Below are 13,640 nucleotides of genomic sequence, written 5' to 3'. Positions count from 1 at the left end.
GCCAGTTAAAATCCTGTGGGATACTGGAGCAGACCAATCGCTTGTATTAAGCAACGTTTTGAATTTTGGTGAGGAGACCGATACTGGAGATGTGAATTTAATTAAAGTCATTGGTGGTGAAGCAGCACCTATACCTTTGCATAGAATAGTGATAAAATCAGACTTAGTTAATGGCCTGGTTACGATAGGGATAAGATCAAGTCTGCTGGTGGATGGAGTTTCTCTTTTGTTAGGAAATTATTTAGCAGAGGGTAAAGTCATACCTGCGGTGAAACTCACAAGTAAGCCGTTGGTTTATCAGTCCAAAAAGGATTTGGAAATCTACCCTGCATGTGCCATTACTAGAGCCATGTCTAGAAGAAAGGTAGAGGTGTAGAAAGTCTGTGATGATCCTGTAGTTGTACCAACCATTGAGGACAAACCTAAGGATCCAGCTTTGCTGTTGTCAAGAGAAGAATTAATAGCTAGACAAAAGCATGATCCTGATCTTGCTGGGATAAGAGATAAGATTCTGTTTAACCAGGAAATTAAAATGGTGCCAGTAGGTTGCTTTGTTCAAGATGGAATATTGATGAGAAAGTGGAGACCTCAAGTGATACCTGCCAATGAAAACTGGACGGTAGTAAGGCAAGTTGTAATTCCCAAAACTTAAAGGAATTAACTATTTAAGTTGGTTCATAGTTCACATTTAGAATGTCGTCTTGGAGTGAAGAAGATGGTAGAAAAGATAAGGAAACAGTTTTATTGGCCAAAATTAAGAAAGGATGTTGTGAACTTGTCAACTGGTGGGCAAGCCTAATGAAGGACCTCCAGTGGTACCTTTACAACCCATCCCTGCTTTCGGGGAGCCCTTCTCAAAAGTGATAGTAGATTGTGTTGACCCATTGCCAAAAACCAAAGCGGGAAATGAATATTTGTTAACACTCATTTACACAGCTTCAAGGTTTCTAGACTATTCCCCTGAGAAACATTAAAGCGAAGACGATTGTGAAGGCTATGCTAAAATATTTTGCACTATTTGGCCTACCAAGGGAAATTCAATCGGACCAAGGGAGTAATTTTATGTCTGGAATATTTTGACAGGTGGTGTATGAATTGGGTGCCCATCAAATTGTGTAATCTGCCTATCATCCTGAAAGTCAAGGGGCCTTAAAGGTTCCATTTAACTGTGAAAAATATGATGAGGGCTTATTGAGTGGAAAATAGTAAGGATTGGGATGAAGGAATCCATTTGTATTGTTTGCTGTTAGTGAGGCAACTCAGGAGTCTCTTGGCTTTAGTCCATTTGAGTTGGTGTTTTGTCATGAAGTCAGATGTCTATTGTTGAAGGAACAGTGGATACATAATGATATACAATCAAATCTGTTGGATTATGTTTTCAAATTTAAAAACAGATTACATCAGGCTTGCGAGATGGCAAAGAAAAATTTAAAAACTGCTCAGGGAAAAATGAAAATTTGGTATGATCAAAAAGCAAAAATTAGGGACATTAAACCAGGCGACAAAGTATTGGTTTTGTTTCCAATGCAGTCAAGCCCTTTGAGAGCTCAGTTTTCAGGACCATATAAGGTGAAATCAAAAATTAACCAGGTCACCGATGTCATTGAGACGCCTGATCATCGAAGAGAGGTACAGGTCTGTCACGTGAACATGCTTAAACCTTACTTTGAGAAAATGTCTGAGGAGGAGACTACGATTCCAACAAAGGTGCTAGTTATAGAGGAACTTAAGGAGGAGATAAGTTTCGGGGAAGGTCATGGAGCACAGAAAGTGATAAGCCCCAGGCTGGCAAATTCTATAGTTCTGCAAAACTTAGACACCAAGTTAATGCATTTGAGTAAATCAGAAAGTGAAGAAATGAAGACATTACTTATAAAATTTAAGGATGTATTCCCAGATCATCCAAGAAGAACTACTGTGGCTTGTCATGATTGGAGGTCAGTGATGCTAAGCCTATTAAGCAGCATCCTTACCGAGTTAATCAGGAAAAGAACAGATGTTGGATCAAGAGGTGGATTATATGCTCAAAAATTACATCATCCAAAAATGGAGTTCAAATTGGAGTTCACCCTGTGTTCTGGTGCCTAAGACAGATGGCTTAATTAGGTTTTGTACACATTATCGAAAGGTAAACATTGTGACAAAGACTGATGCGTTCCCTATCCCCAGAATAGATGATTGCATAGATAAGGTGGGGAAGGCTAAATTTCTTACAAAGATTGATCTCTTAAAAGGATACTGGTGTGTTCCTTTGACAGAGAAAGGCAGGGAGCTTTCTGCATTTCTTACACCTTCGGGATTCTATGAGTATAATGTTATGCTTTTCAGGATGAAAAATGCTCCTGGCACATTTCAGAGAATGATTAATGCAGTAATTCAGGGTTTAGAGCACACAGGAGCCTATATCGATGGTTCAGTAATTAGTATGGATACATGGGAAGAACACATGCTTGAATTAGTGAAGTTATTTCAGAGACTGGTGGAAGCACACCTCACAGTGAATTTGCACAAGAGAGAGTTTGGACATGCCACTGTAATTTATCTGGTTTATGTAGTAGGACAGGGACAGTTGGCACCAGTTGGAGCGAAAGTATTGGCTATCACTGCGCTCCCTATCCCTGGTAATAAGAAAGCTTTTCAGAGATTTCTAGGTATGATTGGCTACTATCATAGATTTTGTAAAAACTTTGCATAAATTGGACTCCCATTAACAAAACTACTTGGAAAGAAAGAAAAAATTATCTCGTCAGATGCATGCCAGAAAGTGTTTCTGAAGTTAAAGGCCATTTTATGCCATCAGCCTGTACTTTTGTTTCCTAACTTTGAAAAGCTATTCTCGTTAGCCATAGATGACAGTGACGAAACGGTTGGTGCTGTACTGTTACAGAAGAAGGATGTTGTTGGAGTAGAACATCCTATTTTGTACTTCTCGAAAAAGTTTAACGACCATCAACGAAATTATTCAACCATTGAGAAGGAGTTATTAGCGCTTGTTTAAGCGTTGCAACATTTAGATGTGTATATTTATACTGCTCAAAAGCAGTTAATAATATCTACTGATCATAAATTAGTTTTTCTGTCTAAAATGAAAAATAAGAACAGATGGTTATTGAATTGGATCTTACTATTACAAGAGTATGATTTAATTATTAGAACACATAAAGGGAATGGATAATATAATAGCAGATTGTTTGTCAAGATGTTAATCTGGGTAGATATGAATCTAATCACATTCTTATTGTAAAAAAAATGGAGTGTTTATTTTATTTTATTTACGTAATACTTCCATTAATTGTTAAAAATTTGTTCTTGTGGACCAATTTTTTTTTAGCAGGGGAGGTGTTACAGGCTTTTGTGTTGTGTATTGGCCTATGTGGTTTTATGTTAAAAAGTGACAGTTTGCCTCAGAGAGCCAAGGTGAAGGTGGACTGCTGAGAGAGTGGGAGATGGACTGAGCATGTGCAGAAAATGATCTAAACATTTCTGGACTTGGATGATAAACCACCACTGGGGGTGCTGTGGAGTGGAAGAAGGCTCCAGAACACGAGTCATGGTCTGGAGGACAGTTTAGAATGTTGGGATTTCAAACAGGATGAACATTCTGAAGGCAGCCAGAAGGATCCAGACCAAGCCAATGGGTCCTCTCTCTGCAAGCAACACAACACAACTTTGAATGTTGAGCTCTCTCTCTCTCTCAAAGATCTTTTGGCTTCAGTTTACCAAACAAACTGAATTTTGTTTATGATCTTTGCTTTGGTTGAGATCAAATTTTTGTGAGTCTTGTGTGTTTTGTGTCTAAGTTTGTCTGTGGGCTGGTTGGAAGTGTAACTTAGACTTTAATTACATATGTTATATTTAGGCTGGGGAATTTATTAGTTTTGCACTGTTATAGAGATTTGCATAGTGACTAATGGACATTGTTATAAAAGGGGGGGGGGGCGATTTTGAATTAAAGTTTGAAGGTGATTTTTTTTTGTTAATAAAGTAATTGTTCATCTTTACCCCTGTGTGATATGGCTTCTTTGTGGTTGCTGGTTTGATGTTGTAACATCTGCTATTTCACTGGATTAACAATGCAGATGGGAATGTTTCCCTCAAATAACAATTAACTGATTGGTTGATTGATAGCAGAATCACATAAAAGGACTTGAGGAACTCAGCAGGTTACACAATGTCCATGGAAAGCAATAGACATTCAAGGATTAGGGCCTGACCCACCTCAGGTATGCAAAAAATCAGGTAAATGACCGACAGAATGTGAGGAGGAGGAGGAGCACAGACTAGCAGGTAATAGTTAGATACAGGTGGGGGAGGGAAAGAAGCTGAAAGGTTATGGTAGGGGTGGAAGGCGTAGAGAGCTGAAAAAATGCTCTCTGGTAGGAGAAAGGAAGTGAAGAAAGTGGGGAACTGGATTGATAGGTTATTAATGAGTGAGGGTGTCAAAGGTTATGGAGAGAAGGCAAGAGAATGGAGTTGAAAAGAAAAATAGATCATCCATGTTTTGAATGGTAGAGCAGAATAGGTCGAATAGGCTAATTCTGCTTCTATGCCTTATGATCTTGATGCCAAAAGTACAAAGGCTAGAAATTGTTCATACAGAAAATAGAAAGCCTCATCCTGTGTTTACAAAATTCATTTGTTTTCTGTGTCCCCAAATCTGTTTAAAAGAACTATTCACATCTGAAGTTGTTTCACTCTGTGCCCCCACTTGTATGCAGTGATTACTTTTTGGTCTAAACAAATGGCCAATTCCATGCAGTTTCTTCAATCACTCACTTTCTCCACAAGAATCACAAATACAAAAGAATCATACAACTTCTATTAACCTTTGTCCTCTGCTCAATGACCCATATATCGAAAACCAACTCAGATTTAAACTTTACAAATTTTCCAAATTCTCTGTTGTTTCACCCTTCATTGTAATTTCCTCCACACGTATACCCAATCACAAACCCCAACCCCTGCCTCCCCGGGATGTCCTTGGTCCCATGTCGAATATTTGAATTTAAAATGTACCATCTTTTCAGTCGTGCTTTCAGCTACTAATGAAATAAGCTCTGGAATTCCTTACTAAATCTTTATCTTTATCTTTTTTTTTCCCTCAGATGCCCCAAAACCTTTTGAATGTGCTCATATATCTCTGGAAAAAATTATGGGTGACACTTTAGTTTGATAAAAATCTTGTTTAATGCATTGGACATTTTGGTATTTTAGTGGCATGAATGGAATTTGCCTTTATTGGAAGTGATCCAACATTTGAAAATTAGGTATTTATAGAATGAAGATTTCAAATGTGGAATGAGGGGCTGGACATTTTTACTGGGTGGAAGACGTAGAATATTGGGGGTGGTGGGGGTGAGGGGTTTAAATTTGTATGGAAATTGGGTGGCTCTTTGCACAGCCTGTTTGTTTGGTGGGAGATTCCTAGGATCCATCTTGGCAACAGTGGGACATAAATTACCCTCATTATATTCTTATTGATACACATATCCTTACCCAGAAATTAGTTTTGTGGCAGATAATGATTATGCTTTACTGGTCCAGACCGTCAAATGTATTTGACACAACATGATGAAAATCACAGAAATGGGGTGGGGGGAGATAATTTTCTACATAATTTGAGATTTTAGTGGGTGGATACAATTTCAAATATTTCCTTTCATTGTCATGCAGTGATTGAACTGTTTTCCTCATTTTCAGAATGTGCATAGATTTGATACAAATCTATATGGCACCAAGATGAAGATTAAAGATGTCATGGTACCATTTTGGTAGATTAGTAGCAAGATATTTTTTAAAAGAAGATTTTTTTTCTCTCTTCCCATTATCTTTCTGTAAATATCTCTGCCGATGCCTTGTTGTCATTGGTGCTGGAAATATGCCAGAACTACTGTGTTTCGGTTTTTTTAATGCCTTTTATTTATTGCTGCTTTATTTGTTCAGTGGTGCTGATTCACACAGTAAAACTAACCACCGAGCTGCAGGTTAGCCCATCAGCACACATCTGGAAACCGCAAGAACCGAGGCTCGATAGGGTCACCAAAGACAGATGTGGCCCTGACTGAAGTCTTAGTTAAAAAAAAACTTCAAAATTAATTGGAAATGGAAATCAATCGAGCTTGAAAGAGAGGGCTTTCCTGGCAGGCTTCGGTGAATCAGTATCGAGTTAACATTCATGAACTCTTTGTTTACTGACCCTAACTTATTGTTAAATCTATACTGTCATTAGATTGGCAGCATCTTTTGGATCTAGTGGAAGCTTTGTAAAGTTAAGAGTGGGAAATTTTGAGAGGAGCATTTCAAAGTTAGTTAATGATAATGATCAATTATTGACTTGAAATTTTAATTATTTTCTTGCCACAGATACTACCTGATCTGCTGAGTGATTCCAGCATTTTCCAAGTTCAACTTTTTTTCAACAGCATTGTTATTCAGATTGGATTCTGATGACCAGTGATGTGCCATTTGGATGGCAATGTTATCATGTCATGGTTAGCAAGTTTGAAGTTGACACCAAAATTAGTTACATAGTGGATGAATGTTATCCAAGACTGCAACAGGATTTTGGTCAACTGGGTAAGTGGATTGAGGAATGGCAGATGGCATTTAATTTAGACAAGTGCAAGATGTTGTATTTTGGTAAATTAAACCAGGGCAGGGCTCACAGAGTAAACAGCAAAGCTCTGGAGAGTCTTGTAAGACATGGAGATACTGAGGGGTACAGCAGATGATTCCTTGAGAATGGTGACTCAGGGAGACAGGGTGGTGAAAATGTTTGGCCCACTTGTTTTCGTCAAGCAGGGCATTGAGTACAATATCATTATGGGCAGATAAGATTAATAATGGTATCACTGGAACTGGAGGGTTTAAAGAAAGGCAGAGACTTTTTTGCCTGCGGCATACGAGGCTGAGGGATGACCTTGTAGCGATAGATAAAATGAAAAGCATATAGCATAGAATAGAAGATAGGAGCAGGAGTAGGTCATTCGACCCTTTGAGCCCCCTCCGCCACTCAATGAGATCATGGCTGATCTTAAAGTTCAGTAGCCCGTCCCCTCCTTCTCTCTGCAACCTTTAATACCCTTATACTGAAGAAATAGATCTAATTCCCTCTTAAATAGATTTAATGAACCTGCCTCTACTGTGGTAATGAAATTCCACAGATTCACCACCCTCTGGGTCAAGAAATTCCTCCTCATCTCGGTCCTAAATGGTTTGCCTATGATTCTCAAACCATGGCCCCGGGTTCTGGATTTTTCCATCCTTGGAAACATCCCATCTGCATCCACTCTGTCCAGTCCTGCCAGAATTTTATAGGTCTCTATGAGATCCCCTCTCAATCTTCTAAACTCCAGCGAGTACAATCCCAATTTGCGCAATCTTTCCTCATAAGTCATTCCTGCCATTCCTGGTGAATCGCCTCTGCACTCCCTCCATGGCAAGAACATCCTTCCTTAGATAAGGGGACCAAAACTGCACACAATACTCCAGGTGGGGTCTCACCAAGGCCCTGTACAGCTGCAGTAAGGTATCCTTGTTCCTAGACTCAAATCCTCTTGATATGAAGGCCAACATACCATTTGCCTTTTTAACCACCTGCTGTACCTGCATGCTCGCCTTCAGAGATTGGTGTACAAGTACCCCTAGGTCTCTCTGCACTTCCCCATCTCTTAATCTATTGCCATTCAAATAGTAATCTGCCCTCCGGTTTGTATTACCAAAGTGGATAACCTCACATTTATCCACATTGTAGTGCATTTGCCATGTATCTGCCCAGTCCCTCAATTTATCCAAATCACACTGGAGCTTCCTGACCCCCTCTTCCGTGCACACAACCCCTCCTAGCTTAGTGTCATCTGCAAATTTGGAGATATTACATCCAATCCCCTCATCCAGATCATTAATGTAAATTGTGAACAGCTGGGGTCCCAGTACAGATCCCTATGGCACCCCACTGGTCACCGCCTGCCACTCAGAAAATGAGCCATTTATCCCAACTCTCTGTCTTCTACCTGCCAGCCATTTCTCAATCCACATCAATACTTTGCCCCCAATCCCATGAGCCTTGATTTTGGAAGCCAGTCGTTTATGCGGGACCTTATCGAAGGCCTTTTGGAAGTCCAGGTACACCACATCCACTGGCTCTCCCCCATCTATTTTACCTGTCACCATCTCAAAGAATTCCAATAGATTTGTCAAGCACGATTTACCTTTTGTAAATCCATGTTGACTCCGTCCAATCCCTTCTCTGCTAGTCATATGCTCCGCTATTACATCCTTAATAATGGATTCCATCATTTTGCCCACTACTGATGTAAGGCTCACTGGCCTATAATTCCCCGCTTTTTCTCTACCCCCCTTTTTAAATAGTGGGGTAACATTAGCTACCCTCCAATCCATGGGTACTGATCCTGAGTCTATCGAGTTCTGGAAAATAATTCTTAAAGCATCTGCTATCTGAATGGCCACTTCCTTAAGTACCCTAGGATGTAGATTATCAGGCCCTTGGGATTTATCTGCCTTCAATCCCATCAATTTCCCCAAGACCATGTCCTTAGAGATACTGATTTCTTTCAGTTCCTCCCTTGCATTAGTCTCTATGTTTCCCAACATCCTTGGGAGGCTATTTGTATCCTCTCTTGTAAAAACAGAACTCAAGTAAGAATTTAATTGGTCTGCCATTTCCTTATTCCCCATTATATATTCCCCTGATTCCGACTGCAAGGGACCTACTCTGGATTTCACCAACCTTTTCCTCTTGACATATTTATGAAAGCTTTTGCAGTCGGTTTTTATATTTGCCGCAAGCTTACTTTCGTAATTTATTTTTGCTCTCTTGATTAATCCCTTTGTCCTCCTTTGGTGCATCTTGAACTGCTCCCAGTCTTCGGTTGTGGTACTTTTTTTGGCCAATTGATATGCTCTCTCTTTGGACCTAATGCTGTCTCTAATTTCCATTGTTATCCACGGTTGAGTCACCTTTTTTGGTTTATTTTTATGCCAAACCGGTATAAACAATTTTTGCAATTTCTCCATTAGATCTGTGAATGCTTTCCATTGTCTATCCACAGTCAACTCCCCCATAAACACCACCCAATCAATCTTACTCAACTCCCATCTCATACCATCATAATTCCCTTTATTTAAATTCAGGACCTTAGTCTCGGTTTTAATTTCATCACTCTTCATGTCGAGTGAGAATTCGATCATATTGTGATCGCTCCTACCCAAAGGGACTCGTACAACAAGATTGTTGATTAGCCCCTTATCATTGCATAATACCTAATCTAAAATGGCCTGCTCCCGAGTTGGTTCCTCGACATATTGTTCTAGATAACCGTCCCGTAAACATTCAAGGAATTCCTCCTCCTCAGTATTTTTACCAATTTGACTAGTCCAATCTATATGCAAATTAAAATCTCCCATGATGATAGCTGTTCCCTTATTGCACGCTTTTCTAATTTCTCTTTTAATGCCTTCCCTCACCTCTACACTACTATTTGGAGGCCTATATACCACCCCCACTAACATTTTCCGCCCCTTGCTATTTCTCAGTTCTACCCATATAGATTCAGCATCTTCCGAGTTGATATCCTTTCTGTCAATCGTGTCGGTCCCTTCTCTCACCATCAATACTACCCCACCCCATTTTCTTTCTTGCCGATCCCTCCTAAATATCGTATACCCTGGGATGTTAAGTTCCCAGGCTTGCCCACCCTGCAGCCATGTTTCTGTAATCCCAATCAAATCATATTTGTTTATCTCAATTTCCACAGCTAATTCATCTACCTTGTTCCGAATGCTTCTTGCATTAAGATATAAAGCCTTCAGATTTGCTTTTTTCACCCTCCTTGCTCTTTCTGATTTTTTACTTTCGCTGCCTATCCTAACTTTTCCTGTTTTATCTTTTCTGTCCTTTGCCCTATCATACAGGTTCCCACCCTCCTGCCAAATTAGTTTAAACCGCACCCGACGGCTGTACCAAACCTAGCTGCCAATATATTGACCCCTTTTGGGTTTAGGTGTAGCCCATCCTTCTTGTAGAGGTCATGACTTCCCCAAAAGAGATCCCAATGATCCAAGAAGCCAAAACCCTGTCCTGTACACCAGCCCCTCAGCCACACATTCATTTTTATTAACCTTCAATTTTTGTCCACAGTTGCACTTGGCACAGGTAGCAAACCAGAGATCACCACCCTGGCTGTCCTATTTCTTAGTTTCTGTCCTAGCTCTCTGTAATAATCTAGGAAATTGTGAGACAGTGTGTAGGGAAATTAGTAAAGGTTCTTGGAGACAGAATCTACTCCGATTTGGAAAGACATGAACTTGGGGATTAGCTTTGTTGGGGAAAAGATTATGTCTCACAGATTTTATTGAGTTCCTTTGAGGAGGAGATGAAGCAGATGCTTTCCAATGGCATTTGACAAGCTTCCTGCTGGTAGGCTGGTCCATGATCAAGTCTCATGGTGAGGTTGTAGACTGGACACAAGATCAGCATGACAACAGAAGACAGTGATGGAGGGGTGTAATTCTGATCTGAGATCTATGACCAATGGTTTACTGTAAGGATCAGTGCTGGGATGTCTGTTATTTGTAATATATATACATATATATGTATATTAATAATTTTGACAAAATTTTCATGGTCTGATCAGCAAATCTACAGACAACATTTATGGATAATAAGGTAGGGTTTCAAAGGATATATGAGTTGAATATCAGTTGAAAATTTGGATAGAGAAATGGAAGATGGAGTTTAATCTGGACAACGTTGTGTAGGTATTTTTGGATGACAAGCGCAAGAGGAAAGTATAAAATAATTAGAAGGACCCTTAGGAACATTGATTTTAGGGTTCAAAATGCCAACACAGATGAAAAGGATGGTTTAAAAAGCATACACCAAGCTTGCTGGTTTTGTTAGGGGATTGAGTATAAAAGTCAGAAAGTGACAATGTATCTGTATAAAACTTTAGTTAGGATTGAATTCGCCCATCGTTATTGAATGAAGATCTAACGGGACCAATGCCTGAAGAGGGCGCACAAAATCAGTGAACCGGTGTGGACTCGAAAGGCCAACATGGCCTGTTTCCGCTCCGTAAATGGTTATATAGTTATGGTTATATATTTGAAATAATGTGTCCAGTTCTGGTCGCTGCATTATAGGAATTATGTGGAGGCCTTAGAAAGGGTGCAGAGGAGGTTCATTGGGATGTTGCATGGATTTGAAATCATTAGCTGTTTTATGTTGTGTGGAGCATTGTATATGATGGACAACCTTGTACTGAGCAATAGCTCCCAACCTTTTTTAAACCACTCACATGCCACCTTAAATAATCCCTTGCTAACCACAGAGCACCCATGGCATAGAATACCATAGAGAATTTTTCCCACAGGATACAAATCCAAATATTAGAAGGCACAGGTGCAAAGTGAGAGGAGAATGTTTAAAGATTGGTGAGGCAACTTTTATTTTTATACACAAAGGGTGGTAGGTGCCTGGAATATGGTGACAGGGGAAGTGATAGAAGCAGAAATGATAGCAACATTTCAGTGGGACTGAGGCATATAAATAGACAGGGAGCAGAGGGATATGAACCACATTGAATTAGTTTAGATTGGTACCAGTTTGAGTACAGACATTCTGGGCTGAAAGGCCAGTTCTTGTGGTGTTCTCTGCGATGTTAAAACAACATTTATAAATCAAGGGAAATTTGGGTGTGAGGGCATTGTGTACTGCATGGATATACCTGCATAACTATTAGATAAGCATATTTCCTTTTGACTGGAGCCTACAATTTGCCCTATTATTGCCTCTGCCGGCTCAGTGATTACCAGTTATTCCTGAGACTACCTTCCACCTCCTATTTCCATCTATACTACCAGCCACTTACATGAGGGACAATTTGACATTGGCCAATTACCTAACAACTCAATTATCTTTTGGGTCACGAGAAGAAATTAGAACACCTAGAGGAAAGATAGATAGTCCTGAAACGTTGGTTATGTATTTTCTTTCATCCTTTAGCCCTCTCTCCCTTCTCCACCTATCACCTCCTGCCTTTGCGACCACGCCTCCCCCTTACCCTTTTATTCGGATGCCTGCCAACATTTTTCCATACCTTGATGAAGGGCTCAAACATGAAACATTGGTTATCTATCTTTATCTTTGCTATATAAAGGACGCTGTTTGACCTGATGAGCTCCTCCAGCATTGTGTTCGCTCTGTCCCCATCAGTGACAGAGTCCTCCCAGTGGCCAACCATTTCAGTCCTGCATCACCCTCCCATACTCACATGTCTGTCCATGGCCTTAAGTACTATCCCACCAAGACCACCTGTGAATTGGAAGAACCACCTCTGATTTTCTGTCTGGGCACTCTCCAGCCAGGTGCCATTAACATTGGCTTTTCTGGTTTCTGCTAACCTGCTCTCTTTCACCCCTCCCTTCCCTTCTCCCTGTCAACTTTCCACCCCTTCCCTTTCTATTCACCTAGCCATCCCTCTTCTCCATCCTTGCTGTTGTCCCCTCCCTTCCTTGACCACCTATGAACTCCTGCCTTTGCAACTGTGTGCCCCCCCCCCCACCACTCTTATGTTCAGATGCCTGCTGACATTTTTCCAGACCTTGATAAAAGGTTCAAGACTAAAACATTGGTCATGTACTTTTTACCCTTGTTAGATAAAGGACGCTGTTTCACCTGCTGAGTTTCTGAGCATTGTGTTTTTAATGGTCAGTGGGAGGATAGGCAAATTCAGGAGACTGACCCAAAAGTTAGATTAGATGGAACCTGAATCATTGGAATTGTGTGGCAGAACACAGCTGGGTTCAGTACCTTTTTAATCTGTGCTTCTAAAAGTCAAATTTACAATCTGAGGCATGAACTAGATTTCATATACGTTTTGATTTGTCCAAAAACTAATTGAACAAAATAAGAAAATCCAGAATAAACCTTGTGGTATGATACTGTCAATATAACATTGACTGGTTTCATCCTAATAGTTTAATAAATATAAATAATAAATGCAGTCACAAAAGCTTCTGATTACCTGTTTGAAGACTAAAAGTAACTAGCATAAGCATCTGTTTCTTTCCCATTTTAGTATTGTCTTCATGGAGCTCCTTCATGGTGACTGGCAAGTCTGTTGTTGAAATTAAAGCAGCAAGTGGGAGAATATCCAAGAAAATTCAGACTGTGTCTTTGTTCTTTCTTGTTCGATTTCATTAAAATATTCTGCTCCTTTATTTTCAAACTGGTTGTTAGTTTTCACTTTGGTGTATCAATGTAATGAAGAAAACAAGCTCATTGACACATCTCGTTGTTAATCAGAAAGCATTTCCAAAGCTTCAGTAATGCCATTCTGATCTGTTGTTTGCAAGGCTATCATTACCTGTTATGATCAGCCAGTTAAGTCTATCAGGCTACGATGATCACATGCCCAATATATACTATTCTGAGCCTGTCTCTGAAAGGAGGTGCTCAAAGCCTCCTTGAAGAAATGTAACATCTTCATGAACTCCTGAGAATCTCTAATCAATGACAGTTCAAAGTGGTGATGAGTAATTCTTGAGCATATACATCATGAACAGGCAGAAGCATTGGAAGCAAGGCCACACCTCACCTGTGCGGTCAGGCAGATTTT

General features: G+C 40.0%; 2 long non-coding RNA genes across 2 annotated transcripts in view; one reads left to right on the top strand and one right to left on the bottom strand.

The window, feature by feature from the left end:
• The window catches only part of LOC138760170 (uncharacterized), a 48,564-nt gene that overhangs the window by 13,289 nt on the left and 21,635 nt on the right, over positions 1-13,640 (bottom strand). The gene's annotated exons all lie outside the window — the stretch shown is intronic.
• Positions 3,326-13,188, top strand: LOC138760169 (uncharacterized). The gene is made up of 3 exons (XR_011355482.1): positions 3,326-3,773; positions 6,364-6,576; positions 13,101-13,188. It is a non-coding gene; the product is annotated as an uncharacterized lncRNA (long non-coding RNA).

The sequence above is a fragment of the Narcine bancroftii genome, chromosome 4 (genome assembly GCF_036971445.1).
Source record: "Narcine bancroftii isolate sNarBan1 chromosome 4, sNarBan1.hap1, whole genome shotgun sequence".
Lineage (NCBI taxonomy): Eukaryota > Metazoa > Chordata > Chondrichthyes > Torpediniformes > Narcinidae > Narcine > Narcine bancroftii.
This window is presented reverse-complemented; position numbering and strand designations above follow the sequence as displayed.